Genomic DNA, 7047 nt, shown 5'->3' with positions numbered 1-7047 from the left:
TTCAGGAAAGGCAAGGCAAAACCTTAAAACATTTCCACAAAGATCTTCTCACAACTTTCAAGTGCTCCAAGTCTCCTGAATGTCTCCAGGAAATGTTATTTCCTCAGTATGAGGATGGTTGGTGGCCCTAAGCTGAGCTTTTCTCCCCCCTATTCTGAGTTCTGAGGCTTGGTTATCATCAGTCTGATGCATTGAAAGACCTTATTGTCTGGTTTGTGTTGATTTCTGCCAGAGAGAATAGAATACGTTCCTTCCAGATCTCAGAGGAACCCTTGAGCCTGGCAATTTCTTCAGGTTCTCCATGCCTCTTCAGGCTGCTCGTTCCATTCGAGTGTTAGGCCTTCCTGCTTCCTTTGTTTCCTTCCTTCTTCCCTTTCCTTCTGCTGGTTTTTTTCCCCCCTCCTGTGTCCTCCAGTACTGTAAATCTTCAGAAATATCATTATGTCTTCCTAACAATGTCACTATGGAAACAAATGGTGTCAGTTGAGAAAACCTTATGTCCAGGTATCTTAACCTTTTTAATTGGAGGAATTTATTAATCTGGTAGGAAGACATTTTGTGAGGGTGGTTTGAAAACAGGAGCCAGTCCTACCTTAGCACACACACATGGATGTGGAGCCCTTCACAGATTAGTTCTAGAGATGGAATGTAATTGACCCAAGGAAAGAACTGAATTCTAAAAGGCTTAGGGATTTACAAAAGCCAACCATGAAGATGTTGCTTTTCCATTAGCTAAGGTAGCCATCTTGAGGGTGAGGGAAGATGTTGGAAGAATTTTACATGGCCTATTGGAGATAGATAGATGAGGAAGGTCTCACAGAGGGATGCAAACTTGGAGGAGGTTCAGAACCAATTAAGATTCTAAGGGGACTAATTGGACCTCGCGTCCAACTAAGAAGAAATGCAGACAGGTACCAGCTTCCACAGGAGGAAGGAGCACATTGGTGAGCCACTGGCACCAGCCGTCTTCTTGCTTTGCTTTCTCATTATGTGTCAGATTTTTGAACGAAAAGTTCCTTCTGTCTACAGTGTTTTTTGTGCATATTGAAGTGATTTTTTTTTTTATTCCAGATGTAATTATATTCTGTTGAGGAGCTGGTAGGAATGTCACTCAGTAAATGCACAATGCTGTATATGACAACATCACATTTGTCAAACCAAACTGTTGTGTCATTAATTGAGGGTTATTGTTCTTCAGAGGGGTGTGAAGGGAGACAGGGAAATACATGGCTCTTTAGCTGATAATTGTCCATGGTCAATGAAGTAAAACCCTGTTTGTACAGATGAAGATGTATGGTTTTCATTTGATGTGTGTGCTCATTTAAAAATACGGTGTTCAGATCTTTGCCCCTTTTATTAAAGTCCTAGGCTTCTCCAAGAGTACTTGGGGGAGAAAAAAAAATCTTGCTTGGAATCAGACCTTTTAATTTTCATTTTAGAATGTTATCTTTTGGCCGGGCTGCTTTGGTTTTTAAGTCCTCATGTTATATTTAAGTTTGGTAATGCGTATACGAATGCTACATATTCAGCACATGCATATATATATATGCATATATATATAGTTTACATGCAGTAGATAGTTATTTGGGCAAGTAATTATCAGATAATTTTGCGTCTAATTAGCTCGTGTTTATATAAACATAAATATGTTGATCTTGAAACAAACTTTCATGCTATCTTTTTATACTTGTTAATATTGGGGCAAGTGATCAATTTGTTTTAGCGTGTTGTGGGGGGGTGTGAAAAACTGCCCATCCCTACAGAACCTTGACTCACTTCATTTTTTTTCCTTGAAAAATGAAATGATTTGGTGTCTTCTCAGAGAGTGTTAAAGTTGAATGTACCTGGAAATTGGGGTGGGGGGGAGTGCGGGAATGAGGCCCCTAACAGGCATTTTAGAGTTTGAGAATATATTCTGATGATCTAAAAGGCACTTCCAGGAGCTCCGTCTTTAATCAATGTGGGAGGTCCCGCAACATTTTTAAGGGCACAGTTTCTTAATTTTTTCTTCTCCTAGACCAACACACTGGAATTGAGAAAAGCACTTTGGATTAAGCGTCATGAAAGGAATAAAGAATGGTGTCAGGTGGAACAGTCTGGTTTGCTCTCAAAGCTCAGAGATCATTTTTGATGTGAGGCGTCAAGTCCACGAGGGTTATTCCTGCCATACAAGAGATAGCTATTGGGTCATCATAATTCACTAATACATCTCTTCTTTATATATGATGTGTTGACCCCATTCCCATAGGACTCTTCTTATTCTACCACAACCCCACCTGGTGTTGGAGACAACTTTTAGGTGTGGGGCAAAAAAAACCCCTTCATGTCCATTTTCCCTAATGTGTCTGCCGGAAGACAGTAGGAGGTAGGGATTCAACTTTATTAATGGGCTTTAGAACACTTATGGTCAGTTCTCTTCAAAGATGGGGAGGGTAAAGTTGCTTTGAGCATGAGTCTTGTTTCATGTGTGATTGAGTTTCATAGGGTCTGGTCTTCCTTTAGTCATTCCTGACGTTGAGAGTTTTAGGTAAGGGAGCCTCTATCTTCGTGATATGTGTATTTTTCAGATGTACAGTTCACTGTGTTACACAAAAGAGAATCGACGGGCCTGGGTTGAGTATTTTAAGTTGGGACCAGAGGAGCTGGGGAAGCGAAGTGCTATTTCATACTGTCACAGGCATGGATTAAGAAGCACATAAGCAAGTAATCCAAATCTCAGAAGATTTACATGGCTGTGACTGTGTGTCTGAAACTATATGGAAACTGCAGATTCAAAAGAAGTTGGGGTGAGGGTTAGGGCTGTAGCCCTGTGGTATACTGAGGTTCTAAGTTCAATCCCCAGAACTTTTGTGGTTCCAGGAAAGGGGGATAAAGAGTGGAAGGAATGTTTCCCTGGTCTACAGACAAAATTCAGTAAACCGAGACATTTGCCAGGTGATATGTGTACACGTTTGTGACAAGAGCTTGTGATAGTCCTGTGCTTCTGAAGTTGATGGCTTTGAGAGAAACATTCTCTGAGTGTTGGTGACCTATTAATTGATTATGAGGAAACAGAAAAGGAGAATAGATAATGCTAAAAGAAAATTCCTCTCTCCTTGTGTGATATGCCAAGACATCTGGCAGATGTTATGTGGGGCCCTAAGGAATGGACAGTTTAATTTTAGCCCTAGCAAGGAAATGGGAAACTCTAAGCTCTTTTAATAGCACGAGTCTCAGTTTGGGGAAGGTTGCTTAAAATAATAAGAAAGAAAGGAAAAGAGGCATTTTGTGGACTATTAAAGAACTGTAGGGGAGACTGAACTGAGGATTTTGGAGTGACAGGAAAAATATATTATTTCCCAAGAAGAAACTAACATGGAAGGCACTAAAAATTGACAGGACATTTACGTTTTAAGTGACGACTATTAAGAAGTTAATATTCACCAGACAAAACTTCCAGCTTAGAAGTTAGGTATTTTTTCTACCTTAGATTTTTTTTCTTTTTATACCTTAGAGACCTTTCATTACCCTCCTTTTACCCAAGAGGAAACTGGCACATGGGCATGAAGTGACTTCCATAAGGTCAGAAAGTTCAGGTGTGACCAAGGCTGGCCTAGCTGGAGCATGGGGCCGGGTGGATGACTGCAGCCTGATGCCCTTTCTACTACCCCAACAGACTTTGATGGTTGTCATTGTGCAATAACTGTCTCACCAGGCACAACCTCGGAGATACTCTGCAGTCTTTAGGACAGGAGCCGGAATGTGTGGTTGGTGTTAGTTGGATTTAACAGGTCAGGATTTGGGTCTGAGGTATTACTTAGCGATGCAGAGAGCCATTTTTGTTAGTGAACCTTTAGCTGCTGAGTTTTTAGCTGTATTTTTTTTTTCTTTTAAGTTTTCTGATTTCCTCTCTAGTTCTATCATCCAGGGCTTAGAAGTGCTTTTCCAATGCCCTTCTTTGGAAATTTGTCTGGGTCTATTGCCACTTGCAAAAGTGTGCACAATTGGACTCTGAGGCTCTGTTTTGCAACATGGTGCAAATTCAAATGGGCTGCTTTCGGACATGCCATTTTGTAATATTGATGAATGGTCAAGACGTGAAATCCAGTCGTAACTGGTGAATTTCTAGTGTTCGCTGTTCATTCAAAAGAAAGAATGATTTCTGTGTATATTTTTGAATCCTGATTCTCTCTTGCAGATCAGTGGCTATTTCCCATTCCCTCAGTAAACAGTCAAACATCATTCAAATGACTTGGGCAGGGTACTTTGGAAAGGGTGAGATGAGTTTCCATGTCTGTCTCCTCTTGGACAGGCACAAGCAATTTTGTAAGGAAGAAGAGTGATGTTTGGAAGTTTCCAACTTTTCTAAGCTTCTTCCAAACAAATGCATAAATTCTTAATCTACGAGGCAGCCTGGAGATGGTAGTACTGGATATGAGACTTCTGGCAGAAACACAGTTAATGCTGTAAACAGTTGAACCTCAGTGTGGCACTCCTCCAAATGAGTTGACTGTCGAAAATAAAATGTTCCAGAAGAACTGGGAGAACAGGAAAGAAGTTAAAACGGCATGGTTTGCATGCCAGGGTTAAAGGAAGAAGAAAAAAGTTTAGGGTTGGGGAAGTGGGGGCACTGGAAAGAAGATAATCAGAGTTGAACTGTCTCCTGGATTTATGCGACCCAGGAGAAGTTTCCAAATACAGCAAAGTGGACTGTTATGAATCTAGATGGAATCTGCGGCTTACTCAGAAGTTCTTCTGAATTTCTGTCCCCCTTGAACCATACACCTGATTAACAAGAAATCTTTCAGAAGTGATTTAGATTTACAATTCCTGCTTGGACATGCTGTCATAAACTTGATTTTCTTGCCAAGGACCATAGTCTTCTGCAGTTGATGCATCAGAAAATTTGGGAAGTCTTCAGATGGGTGGCTCCTACACAAAGTTGATTATTGGGGCAGTTGGGTGGGTAGAGTAATGTGGTAGGAGAAGGTGCAGCTACTGTCCCCTGTCTTCCAGGGACCATCTTGCTTGAGGTCTTCAAAGCATTCTTTCCTAGTTCCTAGCTGGACACATTTCTTCCTGAGTTATTCCTGGAGGGTTGGAGGGAAGGTTCCTTTCCATGCCAAGCCCATGGGTGTTTTGGTATTGATTTCCTTTCTTTCATGTGTTTGCCTGTTCAGATCACTGCGTGTTGCTTCTTGATAGTAATAAGACGCTTAATGTGTACCTGTCCACACTTAAACCCAACTTCGCTCAAAGGGTAGGACCTGCTCCCAGGGGGAAAGGATTGGTAGGGTTTTTACTTGTTTAAAGAAATATTTGAAGATGAGGACTGTGTAATTCAGAAAGTTATTTGCTAGGCATTGGAGGAGACTTTGAATAGAATCCATAAAGGGAAAATGAAGAAACAGTTCCCAGGACCCCATGGACCCAGTGGATCCTTATTAAATGTGTTAGGATCACTGTGTAAGCATTCGCCCCCAGGGGAATAAGCAGAGACTTGGATTCATATTGGTTAGAGCATAAAAGGAGCTGGAGGCCCAGGTAGGCTGGCTGTGTCAGAAGTAATTAAGCCCAGGATTTGTGGAGAGGCTTATCTGCCACAGAGCCCAGCTGGGGAAGGCCAAACTCACTCCCTAAGCCCTCGTCTGGCCAGTTGAACCAGAACACAAGTTAAGGCCTTCTGGTTTTCCCTTCTCTTCCCTGTGCAGGGGTAAGAAGGCAAAGCCATTCTTCCTCAGTTTTTCTCATGTCTGTTGAGTGCTTCTCTCTAGCTGGGAAATGCCAAAGGCAGGGTTTGGGGCATAGGGTGAGCTGGAAGTTGGGAGCTGGTTACCTCAGAGGGCACATTTCTCCCTGTTAACACCGCAAATGTGCCTATCACACTGGACCTTAGTACTCAGAAAAGAATTGTGCAGTGGCACAATGTGGGATACTTGAAAGATGTGTGCGACACAAAGGTTCCAGTCCTCACCTGCAGATTAAGAAATGGGTTTCTAAACCATCTCATTTCTGTTGCTAATGAAAAGCTTTGGAAGGTACCTGTGAATTAGAGATCCAGCTGCTATCATGGTAGGGGAAGTTAGGCCTTGAAAGGATACGTGGATTAGCTTGTCAGAAAAGCAAACAGTAGCATCAGCACAAGTAGAAAATAGACAGGGTTGTTAAGCTAACAGAAAAGTAGGCTAAAGCATCGCTGTAATTATATGGTGAAAATTTGCTGGGAAAGAGAGAGACTGCTTGGATGGGAAAGGGGAAAAAAGACGGGGAGGCAGGGAAGTAATTGACAAGTCAAACTAGAAGAGGATTGTCCACTGGGAAGTAAGGCATTGCTCTTAAGAAAACAATAAGGCAGGGAAGAGAAAGACCTTGTAATTTGGTACCCATTGTATGTGAAATAGGAAGATCAATGGCTAAGACCCAAATGGCTCTATAGTAAGTTTGTATTGGGAAAAAAACCTTAGAGCTGGACTTGGAAGACGGTTCATGAGACTTCTGGGTTACAGTCGCAGCCCTTTTGATAAAGGGCAGATGGAAACTTGAGGGAACCAGTTAAAGTAGGCTTGCTGCAGATTTTCCTGGAAAATGAGTGATGCAGAGACTGGAGCCCTGTAGCGAATAGCTGCATTATTGATGGGCAGAAAATGTGATAGTCCGCTAAGGTTATCCATAGCACTTCTCAGCCCACGCTCTGGGTAGCAGAAGGGATGAAAAAACAAAGACCTGCTTATTTCAGAGAGGAAAAGAGTAGACCACGACCACTGCCTGGTGTCCAGTTTGGGGGGTTAAACCATTTGCTTCATCACGGGCTGATGAACCAGTCTACTTCCCAGCATTTGAAAATCCTGAACCAGGCCATTGAAGTGCAAGATATTTAGCCATTCTCATCCCTGGTTACATCATCCCTTTGTGTTATCAACAATTAATGAGCAACTGAGCAACAGTCATTCAGCAGAGATGGTTATGGAGCTCATCTAGGAGTTCTTCAGTTAGGGCAAAATGTGGACTCCGGGCTACAGAATAAAGCCATCTTAAGGTAGACAGCAGCTAAAGAACATGTAAAGATTT

General features: G+C 42.0%; 1 protein-coding gene across 1 annotated transcript in view; it reads left to right on the top strand.

Annotated features, from left to right (window-relative positions):
* Positions 1-410: 410 nt before the first annotated feature.
* Positions 411-7047, top strand: part of Znf462 (zinc finger protein 462) — a 130910-nt gene continuing 124273 nt past the window's right edge. Inside the window, 1 exon segment of the mRNA XM_032903902.1 lies at positions 411-944. The gene's annotated coding sequence lies outside the window, so the exon portion shown is untranslated.

This window comes from Rattus rattus, chromosome 1, assembly GCF_011064425.1.
Source record: "Rattus rattus isolate New Zealand chromosome 1, Rrattus_CSIRO_v1, whole genome shotgun sequence".
In the NCBI taxonomy this organism is placed as follows: Eukaryota; Metazoa; Chordata; class Mammalia; order Rodentia; family Muridae; genus Rattus; species Rattus rattus.
The sequence above is the reverse complement of the archived record's forward strand: the minus strand, read 5'-3'. Positions and strand labels throughout refer to the sequence as shown.